We start from the raw sequence: 15,470 nt of genomic DNA, 5'->3' as shown, positions 1-15,470 counted from the left end.
AGTGTTTGGGATCTAAAACTTGGGCAAACTAGTGTGCCCCATGAGGTTGGAGATATTTTTCTCTCTTGTCTCCTGGGGAACACTAGTATCGGTTCGTGGATTGAAAAGCAAACTCACAACTGTTTGGCAATACACTGTCGAGTTCGTTTCCTGGCAACAGTTCTCTCAATTTCCTGGTAAGGTGGTAGTATTGGCAATTCTGTGGTTTCAGATATATATATATATATATATATACTCTGAATGTTTACTTTTAAAAGTAATCCTTTTAAAATAAAGTACGTAACTATTCATGCATTATGGATTTTATTTCTTTAGTTTTGGTCTACTTCCTGATGATCCCAGGTTGTTATCGTTGTACGAACGAAGTTCTTTTATTTTTTGCACAGTTTCCTCAAAATATATTGGCAAAATTGCAAAGTTTATCCTTTTACCGTATATTGTTCCTGTATTGTGAAGCATTTGTGGTAAGATTCGATGGTATTAAATACGATTTCTATTCTAATCCTTTCATAATGAAAGGAAGATTTTTTTCTTTACAATGTGTAGTTTCTTTTTTTTCTCCCTTTTCTTCTTTTTTTTTATTCAGTCAAATGACTAGAAATCCTTTACACAATATTTGTAGCTTGTAATCTTCTACCATGGCTATTTTACATTTATTGAGGAGTTTTTTTTTTTTTTTTTTTTTTTTTTTTTTTTTTTGGTGTAGGGAGAGATACCTTTTTCAGAGGCAATTAATGTTCATCATTATTGAAGGATTATGGTCTGCATTTTGAATAATCCTATGCAAACAAATACCAGAGAGTTTTCGAAACAAAACCTTCTTTACTATAAATTTGTTAATGGGTTGTATTACCTGCAATATGTGTAAATGTGGCAAACTTCTATTGTTATTGAAAAAAAACTGCTTAAACGAAGGACATTTATAATTCCTTTCTGTAGTCCTGTATATTACTACACTATATAGGTGTTCTATAGTTTTCCCCTATCATAAGGCTCTTACCTATTCTCCCAGTCTTTTTTTTTTTTTTTTGTAGGAGAAAAGAAAAAGGAGATTTTTAACTAGATTTTACCTCAAAATTGCCTTACTCATTGTCGCTGGTGATGTTTAGGACCATAGTTGCAGATGTGGCATGGAGAATTTTATCCTAAATTCATTTAGACACTTTCCATCATGATCCACGACCCGCTGTGACTCTGTGACCTGGAACTTCTACCACTACTGCTACTACTCCTACTACTACTACTGCTTCTACTACTACTACTACTACTATTACTACTACTACTACTACTACTACTACTACTACTACTACTACTACTACTACTACTACTACTACTACTACTATTACTACTACTACTGCTTCTACTACTACTACTACTAGTACTACTACTACTACTACATCTACTACTACTACTACTACTAATAATAATAATAATAACAGCTTGAACCGGGATTTTAAAGTTTTGTTTCACTCAACACACAAACTAAATAACCGAGATTTAATTAATTCTTCGAATTATGGCACTTTTTTTTCTTTTTAACGAAGTTTGTTGATTCACATGAAATCAAAGTACTGTTCAGTGAATAAGTTTCAAATGTCTTTTTCTGACTTATTGTAATTAAATGCCATGCGTTTTGGTATTTTCTTTATATCTTTGTAATATGAGTATATTTTAATCTACCTGATTGCGCATAATAATGTTTGATATTATTGAATTCATTATAATGAACTCTTGAGAACATATTCCGATTGCGTATTTATAAAAATGTTTTCGATGACATAGTGACCCTTACTTCTGGTACTGTATTCCCTAGTTCTATCCCAGGTCGTCTGAGTTTCGGGCTGAATACATTGTTCGTTTGTTATATCCGCACCTTCTTTCACTAAGGGCGATTGTCTCAAAATCTAGTTTTTCGGGAGAATCAAAAAACGAAAGCAAAGTGTGAATTTGTTAGTGAATACCTACCATTTTTACAACTTCAACAACTCTGAAACTACCAGGCTTAGTGCCGCGAGAGACAGATATACTAATAGGCTACCTGTACTTAGTAGTATATCGGGAAAAGTAAAAAAGTTGCGAAAAATGAACACCCGCCCATGGTGAACTAGATTGAAGTTTAACGTCCCTTTCAGCAACGAGGCTATTTGAGACGTGGACCTACAGTGGGATACGAAAAAGATAAGCTCCATTTGGCATTGAACCCTGGTTTCTCACTTCGAAGGCAAGGCATAAGGGAGCTGTTGAGCAGATTGTATTCATGGGTTTTCTTAGGCATATTGTCAGTCCTCTGCTAACGTCCCCATCTTGATTTAGAACAGAAATGCAAATAAGCAACATAATTTTACTACACCAAGAAAAAAAAACTACTAGCCCACATCCCACAATAGAAATCATTTACTTACCTTCAGTGTGATGTTAAATACTCGCCCGCACTGATGAACCACTCGCCCCGGGCGAGTGGACGAGCAGTTATTAGCATCCCTGATTTAGAAATATCGTCCATAAATTGCAACATAGGTTTTTCTATCTTTCCATTCTGGTCCTTCATAATTCCTTCATGTCTCTCGGGATACAATTTACTCTCAATCAATAGCATAACCAGTCTCTCTTCTGCCTCGAATGTCTCGCTTCCTTGTACTGTCCTCTTATTTGATAAATTCTTCCAGTGCCCCCCTTGGATCCGCCACTATATATATCCCCTCTTCCTCTCCAAAGTTGCGAAGCTGAATTTGAATTTAAACGGCATCGGAAGTGTCATTGTCCATCTCAGCGACCCCAAAATATGGATTCGACATAAATATCGGCCATTGACGATCATATATATATATATATATATATATATATATATATATATATATATATATATATATATATATATATATATATATTAAATTTAAAGGTCCATAGCTCCAAGACTAAGGGGCCTACCGTAGTCGGGTCAAGACTTCACTTAGGAACTAATATGTGGGCTATCCAAAAATACACGTTTCAGAATCCTAAAGTACTCACACAACAACCTTTGAAGAGGGAGTTTGGCTACGGTCTTATAATTTGAAGTACTCACCAACTACCTCTATAAAAAAAATGTTACGGAAGTACCGCAGGATTCTGAAACATGGATATTTGGCTATGACACATACTAGTTCTTAAACCGACTACGGTAGGTCCCATAGTTTCGGAGCTATGGACCTTTAAAGTTCATTTTTCCATGTTTTGGGCAGCCTATAACTCCAAAAGGAAGCATTTGTATACCCAATTTGGTCTATACTCTTCGTCTTATCTTGGTGTAAGGAATCAGCTCCTAAGCGTTGTCGGTGTTGTTTTGAAATACCCTATATATATATCCTTCCTTTCCCAAGTTGCAGGGCTGAATTTGGATTTAAACGGCGTCGGAAGTGTCACTGTACATCTCAGCGAGCCCGAAAACTAGGGATTCGACACTAATATTGGTCATTTTCGATCATTTTTATATATCTTTCTCCTTCCCTTAGTTGGATTGTCAAAATAAAATGATAAAATCCATCACAGGCCCGAACCTCATGCTGAAAATTTCATCGAAATCGGTCAGGTGGTTCAAGTTTTCGAAATCGGTCCCATAGTCACTTTCATTTTTATTTATGTAGATTTTACATATTCTGCTTTTATGCTTTACCGTACTTTTTGAAAGTATGCTTTTAGTTTACATTTATTTACATAGATATAGTATGATTTTATGCTTTTTGTTTTTAATTGTGTTGTGCTTTATTATGCTTTCGAAATTAATTTTAGCTGGACAATTTAAACAGACATATTCATGTTCAGGATAATATGTTTAGGAAAGCAAATTCATGTTTAAAGCATTGTAACGCTTCCTATTATTTTCGCATTTCTGGGTTGCTTTGTTAATAATAATTGGATTATATTGTTATTACGAGTAACGCTGATGTTGAGTTCCTTAGTTAGGAGTTCACGAGAATTTGGCTCCTTTTTTTTTTTTTTTTTTTCGTATGGATTAGCAAGGAGGAAAGGATAAAACGAAGAAAGAAAGAAAAAGTGAGAGTTTTGACTTGTGATATCGAAAAAAATTCTTTCAAAAAAGAAAGAGCTATCCAGTTTGACGCCAGAAAGATGTGTTCTTGTAAGCGGAAGTCATTTGTTACGTTCAATTCATTCGGCTATCACCCTCCAATCCAGAGTCAAAATAATTTTTGGAAAGAAAGATGAGATTAGCAAGGAATGAGGAGAAAACAATAGAAAAATGCAAGAATAAAAGAATCTTTGAGGCGAAAAGTTCTCAATTACTGTTTAAAGAATTGAAGACTTGAAAAAAAAAAAAAAGAGTTGAATTGACAGTTTAACCGAGAAGACGTCGATAATTGAATTCTTCCTACTTTTTTGCTGAGTTAGGATCATAACCTGGAAATGATTTGAATAATGATGAAATGATGATTAATGCTCTGTGTGCAAATTTAAATTAAAAGGAGCTTCAGAAAAATTTCAGCAAATATCTTTCTATCCATTTGCTTGTATGATCAAAAGGAAACTTGTTAAGATGTTCTTGTGTATATACAGGAAGCTTTGCAGAGAGAAAAGTTTGTCTTCCGAGAGAAAACTCTGAAGAATATGGGGTGAGTGAATCTGAAAAATAAATAAATAAAAGGGGTGGTGAATGATTGAAATAAAGAACCGTGTCAACTGTCGAAATTCAAAACTATGGTGATTGGAATGAAGGAAATTGTGTCAACTATTGAAATTGGAAAGCTATGATACATGTGCGCCCGAGCCTCCCTGGCTCACGAAAACTATGTAAATTTCTTAAGATTTTCTTAATACAAATAAAAATAGCAAACGTAATATAGGAGCTAGGGAGATGCCCCTCTCAAGAAAATTTTCTTCGGGCGCCCATGCTATGATGATTAGAACGAGCGGAACTTGTGTATCATCGATAGGTATTGTAGGCATGTGATAGTTGGAACTAATGGAAACTGTGTCAATTGTATTGATATGATGATCGGAACGAAGAAAACTTTGTAAAGCATAAAATTTTAGAGAGATGATGATTGGAACAAATAGAATTGTGTCTACCATAACTTTTTGAGGGGTTTGGTAATTATTAGAATGAACCGATTTTTGTCAACTGTAGAAATTTGAGGGATGTGATAACTGGAACGAGGGGAACTGTGACGCCAGTAAAATAAAATGAACTTCGTCGAGTATTGAAATTGTAAGAGTATGATGATTGAAACGAATGGAACTGTGTCAATATAGGTAGTAGAGGAATAGTGATTAGAATGTAGGGAACTGTACAACTGTTGGAATTATAGAGGAATGGTGATTAGAATGTAGGGTACTGTACAACTGTTGGAATTATAGAGGAATGGTGATTAGAATGTAGGGTACTGTACAACTATTGGAATTATAGAGGAATGGTGATTAGAATGTAGGGAACTGTACAACTACTGGAATTATAGAGAATGGTGATTAGAATGTAGAGAACTGTACAACTGTTGAAATTATAGGGGAACGGTGGTTAGAATGTAGGGAGCTGCGACAACTTGAAATTATAGAGGAATGACAATTAGAAAGTAGGGAATTATACAACTATTAGAATTATAGAGGAATGGTGGTTAGAATGTAAGGAGTTGCGAGAACTTGAAATTGTAGAGGAATGATGATTAGAATGCATAATCTGTGACAACTACTGAAATTGTAGAGGAATGGTGATTAGAATGTAGGGAACTGTGACAAATACCGAAATTGTAGAGGAATGGTGATTAGAATGTAGGGAGCTGTGACAACTGTTGAACTAATAGAGGAATGGCGATTAGAATATGGGAATCTGTGGCAACTGTAGAAATTGGAGGGGAGTAATGATTGGAAAGAAGGAAACTATGTCAGCTATACAAATGTAGGGGAATGATATTTGGAAAGAGGGAAAGTGTGTCGTCATAGAAACTGAAGGAAATAAAAACTACTAGATTTTGTTATTTGTGAACACTACCTAAACGGGAAACAAAAGCAAAAATGTGAATAACGGTAGAAAAGTGTAGTTTGCTGCTCTCTGACTAGCGATGATCCTAGATACTTGTCAAGAAATAAACTTTGACATCAAAGGAATATTAATTAGTGTGTGTAGGATGATCGTTCCTAAGTGGTCCGGTTAATAAACAGACACCGTACCGACTACGCGTCTACACTTTTCTTAATTGTTTGTACTATACGATAGTGTGATTTAACAATGTGTGGTATGTGTTTGCCAGTGATTCGTTGTAATTTTCTGAAGAAATCTTACGCCATAGATCAGAAGTATTTGAGATAGTAATAAGTTTCCTGATAGCGAAAACAAATCGATGTTCATCGTCCTTTAACAGAGTAGAGTTTAACCTCCATTTAGTGTTTTAACAGGTTTGTTTTTTACGTTACCTGCTCATTCTGTAGGAAAATACTTCACATGGGTATTAATCAAATCAAAATCTACCTTCCCTTCAATTTTGGTGACGATCGAATGAGGATTTTTTTTTTTTTTTTGGTTGGAGTTAGCGATTGTTTTGAGCACCGAGGCTGTTTGAGACGTAGACCTACGATTTAAGTTGGTATCGGAACTCCCATAATGCGTTGAAATGTCAAGGTTATCTTACCGGGAATCGAATTTGTCAGAATTCAATGAATCATGTATATTACGTACATATTGTACATTCCGTTGTGATTTTTTTTTAAAAGAAATCGAATCGTTAAAAAAGTTTAAAATTTAGAAAGTTTTCCTTTTTTCAACAAATATGGGAAGTCTCCAATCAGACAAGGAATCACTGAGCATGTTCATATTTTCTTTTTACTGTTTTTAGTTTTTATCTTTCCGTTTTTCCTCTGCCTCCGAATGCAGGAGTTCTTAACCTTTTCCACTGGCGTACCACCAAAGCATGTTCTTATTAATACCAGCATAAGTCGCACTCACCACTAGAAGCGGCTCGCGGACCACAAGTTGAGAGATCCTGGTTTAATGAATTTACCTTCTACCCTCTTTACTTCACTCTCTTATTATGTCTTCTGTGGTCAAATATTTATATTTCAACCTATGAGTTGACCTTTTAATCTGGCTTGAATTTAAGTTGGGAAAAAAACTCCATTTGCTGTGTTTTATTTAAGTAACTTTCCTGGTATTGACTTCAAAGCGTCGGCATTGAAATTTGATTTATGGAAAAGCTTATTACTTTTCTTTTTGTAAATACTGTAAAAGTAAATATAAGTGCTCTTTTGTGGGAAGCTCTTCGAATTATGTTCCTAGAATTTCAATTAATTTGTCGTTTTTCAGTAGATACGTTCTTCTATGATATCGTGTAACCGCAAATAAGAAGTTCATTAACTTTGCTTCATTAAATCAAAACATTTGACTTAATATAGACCACTCTTACTCGAGGAGTTTTGGGTTGTTTTCTTGCATTTCATTTTCCTTGCAGTTCTTGATAGTGCGAATAGTGTTCTAGTCTCATTATCATTGCCTTATTTATTAGCATTTGTCTATTATAAAACATTAATGTTCCAAAAATATAGACACTATAAACTACCACTTATACAATTCTTCTTCTTCTTCTTTCTCACTTCAACCATAGATTGGTGGGCAACATGGAAATGTTAAAACTTTTCTCTCTTGGGAGAGCTGTTTTATACTTTGATAAGGCCTCTTCTTCGTAACTGCATCTAGATATTCGATCCTTGGTCTTCCTCTTTCTGGTTTTCCTTCTACCTTTCCCGCTATCAACACGGTGATCCAATCAGAGTGCCGAATAAGACGGCCAAGCATGCTGTTTCTTCTCTTTCCTATTTTCTTCATAAGCTGTCGTCCTTCATTAGCTTCTTTTAGTACGTCTTCATTCTTTTTCTTTCTGGTCCATGATATGCGCAGTATTCTGCATCAACACCACATTTCAAATGCTTCCAGCTTGGATATTTCAGCTTTTCTCAATGTTCACGCCTCTGATCCGTAAAGCGCCACGCTCCATACCAGTGTCTTAATAAATCCTTTTTGAACGTCCAAGGACACATTTCTTGATGTTAACAGTCCTCTTTTCCTATTGAATGCTTGTTTAGCCTGCGCTATTCTGGAACTTACGTCTTTTTCACTTCTTCCGTCCGAGGATATTGGACTTCTTAATAGGAAAACGTCTTAACGTCTTCGATTTTCTTTCCATCTAGCCATACGTTTGCCCCTTTCTGTCCTGCTCGTGTGCACTTTATCACTTTGGTTTTCTTCTTATTTAGGGGGGCGCGGTGGCTCAGTGGTAGAGCGTTCACCTCTGGTGCTTGGGGTCCCGGGTTCGATCCCAGCCCCCGCCAAGTGAACTTTGTGGTGGACAAACACCGTGCTCGTGGGTTTTCTCGGGGTTCCCCCGTTTCCTCCCACTTTATTCATTCCACCATTTCACTCATCTCTCATTATCACCGTCTCCTTTAGCCTAACCGGCATAACCGTGGGACGTAAAACTTAAAGATTTCATTTTTCTTCTTATTTATCTTCATTTTGCACGTTCTTTTCATTTGGTCGTTCAAGTTTGAAAGTGCTTCCTGCAAGTCCTCTTTGTTCTCAGCTATCAGTGCTATGTCATCAGCAAATCTATTGTGCTGAAAACCTGGCCATTTTCTTTTACGCCTTTCTCGTTTTTATCCAAGAATTCTTTCATATCCTTTTCTATATAGGCGGTGAGCAGGAGAGGTGAAAGTCCACATCCTTGCCTCACTCCTCTACTTATTCTTGCTTCCTTCTATTATACAACTAACCTCAAAATATAAATAATGAGGCTAAACTAATAAAAGCGTCTATATCCAATAGCATAAAAATAAGGTCTATTCACTACTACTACAATCTTAGAAGAAAATATTTTGATTGGTAAGTCCAGCAAGTTTTTTTTTTTTTTTTCAGTTCAATATTCGTAGTCAGAGAGCAAGATCTGTATTACTATAACGAACGATATATGTATTATGTGAATGTTGCACACTGAATGATATTTGAAGATAAATGTTAATAGCACTTAATCGGGTGTTTTAAAATTCCCACCAGTGCTAAGCAGGATTTGATGCTAGAGGTAAAAAGTTGAAAACATAATATGACCTTGAACTTCTGGAATCTTGTTTCAACCGTAAGGCTAGATATGATAATGTGGCAACACCACACGCCGCATGGCGAAGTAAGTGTCTAAATAGTTCTCATTGGTTGGCGTGTAGTAAGGGCGCCCATGTTGCGGTTTCCAAAGGGGGCAAGTATACGCGACGTTTCAAATTTAGTTTCAAATTTTGCTGTAACTAATGTAAAAATTCTATTGGGTTTTCAATATTCCCAAGTACAATTTCCTCTTAGAGGGGGGCGATCGCCCCACCTTTCCCTCTCCCCCTGATGGGCGCCCTTGGCGTGGAGTAGGGATAGCATAGGATTGGCAACCAGGCAAATCTCACTACTGTTTAACTTTTTTTCGGTGCAAAATGTTATTTCAAGATAAATGTAAATAAAAACAATGGAACAAAGTGGAAATAATGTGTGTAAACAAAAACCAGTTGAGAATGTTCGAAGAGCATTGCCAGAACGAACTTAAAAAGAATTATTTTTTTCGAATTTTATATGAAATTGTATACTAAATTTATTTGATTAAATTTAATATACAGTTTATTTTATTAAATTTTAAATAACTATGTTTGCAATAATTATTGAATCAATAACTGGTATTGGTATTGAATCAATATTGATATTGATCAACACCAATATCGTCTCTATGACTTATGGTTCCTGAGATATGGCTTCTTAAATCTCCCGAAATCGGAACTTTTTTGGCCAATATCTCGGGAACAGTAAGAGTGACGCGGAAAATTCCATCGCTTCTTTTAGATAGTTTTTGATGGTCCATCGAATGGAGAGGACTCAGGATTGAAAAAATCGAAAATGCCAGATAGAGAGAGAGAGAGACAGACAGACACAAACACACACACACACACACACACAGAGAGAGAGAGAGAGAGAGAGAGAGAGAGATTGATTCAGTAACGAACTTTTTAAGTTCGTTGACAAGTACATTGGCGTACCATGTAAATGACTGGACGTTTTTAATTTGTGCTACAAAGTAAACACATGGTTTTAATTGTAAATGTCTGGCAAATACACAAGAAAGTTACATATGTGTGCATGAGATGTAAATTCTACGCGTACCAGGCCCTAGTTCGAGTCTTGGTGTTGGCACGTGCTTATTTCATAGACCAAAATTAAACTTGCTCCAGATATATGTTTCAGGCAGTGGCAAACTTTACTTTGGAATACACTTTGTCAACTTATCAAAGATAAATTTCAGAGCAAACTAACTTTGAGAAGTTCGAAACTTCTGTTTGGTAATTGAAAATAGATAAATTGTATTGTACAGTTGTGAGAAGTGGGCATATAATTAAGTACAATTTAATATGCGAACAATAGTGATAATCTCATTCACTGTTTTGCTGTTCTCTTCCTTAGAAAAAATGAACAGAAATTCACTTTTTCTTGTCACGTTAGGATCCTGTATTGGCTCAAGAAGGCATTTCGAGAGAATGGCTTAGTTCTGCCTTTCCTGTTGCTTAGAGGATTATAACTAGAATAAGCAATATTGCCAAGCAGTGTTGGACCATACAGTTCTACAATCTGTGGTTAAACGGAATATTTTTGGTCTCTAAACATGGTCAATTCTTTGCCCTCTTTGCTCATTCACGCGCCCAGGTTGGGAACCACTGATCTAAATAATGATAAGATAAATAGTCTCGCTTGTTGCCAGGTTGCAACTGTGGTTGCATCGACAGTAGCGGCACCATGTGGCACAACTGAAAGACGTTTGCTTCCACCGGCGTCGATGGCGAAATTCTCGTTTTTGAAAGTTGTGCCAAGCATAATTTATCCTCAATTAAGATAATCGTTTTGGCATTCATAAGTTAGGGCATTTCATACACAAAGTTAAGTCCATTGGGTATGCGTTTGTTTCCTCTCTGCAAATGGGACTTTTATTAGGTCTTTCTAAACTAATCATGTAAATTGTTTGTATGAGTTAAGTTTTCATATATCGGAGTCTGCTTATTGTGTTAGGTTCCTCTCGTATAAATGACTGGAATCTAACATTCATATGTCAATCTAAATAAAAGACGAACGCCTAAAGGAAACTTGTCATTAGGACCTTCTTTTATACTTTCCTTCACTTCTTGTATGCAATGGCTGACACATCACTTGCGAGAGAAGCTCTTTGCACCATTAAGTCCATCTCTGACAGTAGCGCACCTGTGCCCAGTTGTCGAAGCTCTTTGACTGAGAGCCAAGATACATATTGATAGTCGCGACGCAAAAGGACTTCCCAAAGACTATTTTATAGGCGGTAGAAATACTGCAATATCTTTTCTGCAAATTCTATTTTTCTATTTGTGTGCATGTTTGTGTCGCATACAAACTTTTTACTTGATATAGAGATCGTGAAGAACCTGTATATTTATTTATTTATTTAACCTTACCGTGACCTAAGGTGAAGAAAACACATTTTACGCAAGAGTTCTTGGTTCGCTCCAAGAACATACGGGTTTGCGATGGGGAACTCGTGTAATTGCATTAGGTTAGGATAGCATATCAAACTTTTTAGGCGTATGTTTCAAATGTTTGTAAAGCATATCCATTTCCATTTTAAGGCACGCCCGTGAAGTCAGTTTCTTAGCTGCGTAGGAAGGTTAATGGAACTTTTTCTCTCGCCTTCTGAGAACAACATGACGGGCGTCCTTTATTGTTGCCTGTGCATTGGCAACCGGTTCTCAGGAACCATGTAAGCAAACGGCTAATGAAGTTCCTAAAAAGTCACTGATAAACTGGGCTACTACAGTAATAAACTGTCTCCAAAAATACAGTAGTATTCCACTGTGGTAACCCATAGTTTTTGCACATCAGTAACACAGAATGTCTGTTACGATTATTATTTCGATGTGAATCATTTTGAAAACACCAAAATAGGTATTATGAGTTACCGTAAACTTTAAACTTCGAAATCCAATGTAATCAGTGTGTTATAACGTCTTTACATATTAATCATGTAGAAAGATAAATAAATAATTATACTATCTTTTCCAATAACCTTTATATTGCTAGTTGGTTATCTTCAGTAACATGAAGTTTTGTTCGTAAATTTCTGGTGCTTGAAAGTATACAGTATACGTAGAATACAAACAAGAATGGTAATTTCCTTTATTGTCATTTCTGATACTGCTTCTATAGACAAACCTAACACTAAAAGCAATATAATATATCGTCGTGTGAGAACCAAAGGAACTTAACTCCAAGAATGGAATTTTTGTTTGCTTGGATTATGAACATAGAGGATCTGTGGGGAAAGTGGTAGAACTGATTTTTTAAAAAGAAAATATATATATATATATATATATATATATATATATATATATATATATATATATATATATATATATATATATATATATATATATATATATATATTCACCATTTTGACACATCGACTTAATAGTTTTCAAAATATGCCCCTTCTGCATCAACATCGTTTCCAGGACTCTGCCAATCATGGAAGGCTCCCGGGAACGTAGAAACTGGAATGCTTTTCAGGTCCCTCGTTACAGCCTCTTGAGTGGCCTGGGCTGAGCCGTAGTGTCGTCCTTTCATGACCCTTTCCAATCGAGGGAAGAGGAAGAAGTCTGCAGGAGCGACATCCGGGCTGTAGAGTGACTGGGGAAACTGTGTGATGCCATGTTTGGTCAGAAAGTTCATGACAACAAAAGCTGTGGTGTGGCTCGGCGCATTGTCAGGATGAAGCTTCCATGATCCAGTGATGGTTGAGTGTACGCGGGCTACTCGTTTCACTAAGTTACACTAAGATTTCACACTTAGTTTTCACTAAGTTTTCGCCACTTTTTGCTGTTGAAGGGCGTCCTGACCGTTGTTTATCTTCAACTTCCTCTCTTCGTTCCCGAAACAATTTGTGTCACTCAAAAACATTTGACCGATCTATGGCATCACTCCCATAAGCAGTATGGATCATGTCATTGGTCTAACTTGGAGTTTTACCCAGTTTGACGCAAAACTTCACCGCGTAACGCTGTTCTAACGAACGATTCATTGTGGAGATAAGGCACTTTGAAAAGGGTTCACCTTAAACTCGATCTACACTCCGTGAAGGCTTGGAGACAGACGACTGGCGAATGGTGCGCTGGTAGCTAAGACCTCCTACACACCCAACCAGCGCAGTAACATTCCCCTCCTTCTTTACGCTTTGGCGGGGAAAACTCAGTCCTACTACTTTTCGGACAAACTCTGTAATTCTGGAAGCCTCACTTGGTGTTATTTGAGTGTTATTGAAGTTGACTTTGTCGTTGACTTGTCTGCTATGCGATAATGTGTTCAGCATCTTATTAAAACAATTTTTGGTTTGAAAAAAACAACTTTTTTCTCCACCCCTGTAAACCTACGAAAATAAAGTTACGTTCCTCTGGTTCTCATACCACGATATAAATATTATATAATTACTTCTCAAACCGGAGTGTGTTTGACAAAGATGATGCAATATTAACAAACACTGATTGGTGTTCACCCATTGTGGACGGAGTTCACAGAATGTGATCGCAGCTGGCATTCTGTATGTTAAGCCTTTAGTGTCCATTAAAATGAAGTATGAGTGTAGTGGTTTCGTTTTAGACGGACATATATCTTTTATGACATTTTCTGAAAAACTTGTATGAATCGACGTGCTTCTTCATAATTGTCGTTTTTATTTATTGTTACTAGCCTGAGGATAACAGAGGACTTTGCCTCCAGGCCCATACATTTTCTCAGCCCATGACCTTACATCTCTCGTAACACCAACATACCTCTGATCATAAAATATTTCGAGTTATGGCCATCTTATTGTAACAATTGCAACCACTACCATTTTTCTTCCCAACTTTTTCTACCCTTCTAAGTGAAACATCAAGAAACGCTAAAACGCGTTTTTAATTATTTTAAATTAAGTGCCTAAGTATTAATTTCTATGCTTCTAACCTAAATGTATTTCGATAATTTATCATCTTATTTTAACAGTTGCAACCTGAGCTCCTTTTTTCTTCCTGCCTTTTCCTTTCCCTTGTAGGGGAAACAATAAAAATGGCTGCAACTGTTTTAAATGAAAAGTCTAAATACCAAATTTCATGTGTCTAACCTTAAAGGATTTCAAGATATGGGCAACTGCTTTAACAATTGTAATTCCACCCTTTTTCTTCCCTTCTTGGGAAATATTAAAAACCGATAAAACACATATCTAATTGATAGAAAGTGAATATTATATACTAAATTTCATGTTTGTACACATTAGAGATTCAGAGATATGAAAATGTTTGCTATAATAATTGAAATCCCCATTACCCCCTTCCCCGTCGAATTTTCATTAATCCTATCTTGATGGTACCTTACGTCACAAATCCTATGCACTGTCAAAATTTTAAATTCTTAGCTTAAGTGGTTTGGTCTGGTCGTTGATATAGTATCCCTTCGTCCCCACATCTCCCGTATTTGCAAGTCCTACAGTCTCACATCTCATGTCTCAGCCATTGCTTCGCTTGGTTAGAATACGTTCAGGGCAATTATTCTTTGCGAAAAGTTTAAGCCCCTTTCTCTCTTAGAATACGCGTTTCGATCAAAGTGAAATGATAAAACCCAATCCCGGCTCAGGCGCTGTGTTCAAAAATTCATTTCAAATGGTTCAGTCGTTTTCACCTACGTAATGATGGTACTGACAATCTCGAAGTTATTTTTACATATTGAGAAAAGAAATAAAATTTATCCTCACCTTTCCCGTTCACTCGTTAAAAACAGAATTTCCGGAAATACTATGGCATGTTCCCACTTGTTTTGTATAAAAAGTGCATATACTAAGTTTCATATGGTAACGTATCTCTAATCTTAGGCGAGTTAAAGATATTGTCAATCTTATTATAACAATTGCATCCTCCCCGTTTTTTTCCTCCCGTCTTTTTCTTCCTTTCTAAGGAAAACGTCATAAACATCTATTTTTATGTTTAATGGAAAGTCTAAATGCCACATTTTATGTATCTATTCGTAAAGGATTTCGAGATGGAGTCATATTGTTGTAACAATTGTACCCCCATCGTTTTTCTTCGCTTCTAGGGGAAATATATATATATATATATATATATATAAAACTGTGAAACACGATCTAATTATTTAAAATTGAAAGTGCATATACCAAATTTCGTGTCTCTACCCTTCAGAGATTCTGAGATATGGACATTTTGCTATAATAATTGCCATCCCTGTTTCCCTCTTCTTCGTTAAATCTTCAAAATTCCTCCCTTATTGGTACCTTACGTCACAAATCGTATCCACTGTCAAAATTTCAAGTTTCTAGCTTAAGCGGTTTGTTTTCGGCGTTGATCAGTTGGTTAGGACTTCTTTTATATAGAGAGATTAAAGAAGACAGTCACCAATGAGAAGA

At 36.1% G+C, this 15,470-nt stretch overlaps 1 protein-coding gene across 1 annotated transcript in view; it reads left to right on the top strand.

The window, feature by feature from the left end:
• LOC145683461 (uncharacterized) overlaps positions 1–15,470 on the top strand; it is a 436,142-nt gene that overhangs the window by 248,597 nt on the left and 172,075 nt on the right. The window lies entirely within an intron of this gene.

The sequence above is a fragment of the Thermobia domestica genome, chromosome 1 (genome assembly GCF_964235325.1).
Source record: "Thermobia domestica chromosome 1, izTheDome1.hap1.1, whole genome shotgun sequence".
Classification (NCBI taxonomy): Eukaryota; Metazoa; Arthropoda; class Insecta; order Zygentoma; family Lepismatidae; genus Thermobia; species Thermobia domestica.
The sequence above is the reverse complement of the archived record's forward strand: the minus strand, read 5'-3'. Positions and strand labels throughout refer to the sequence as shown.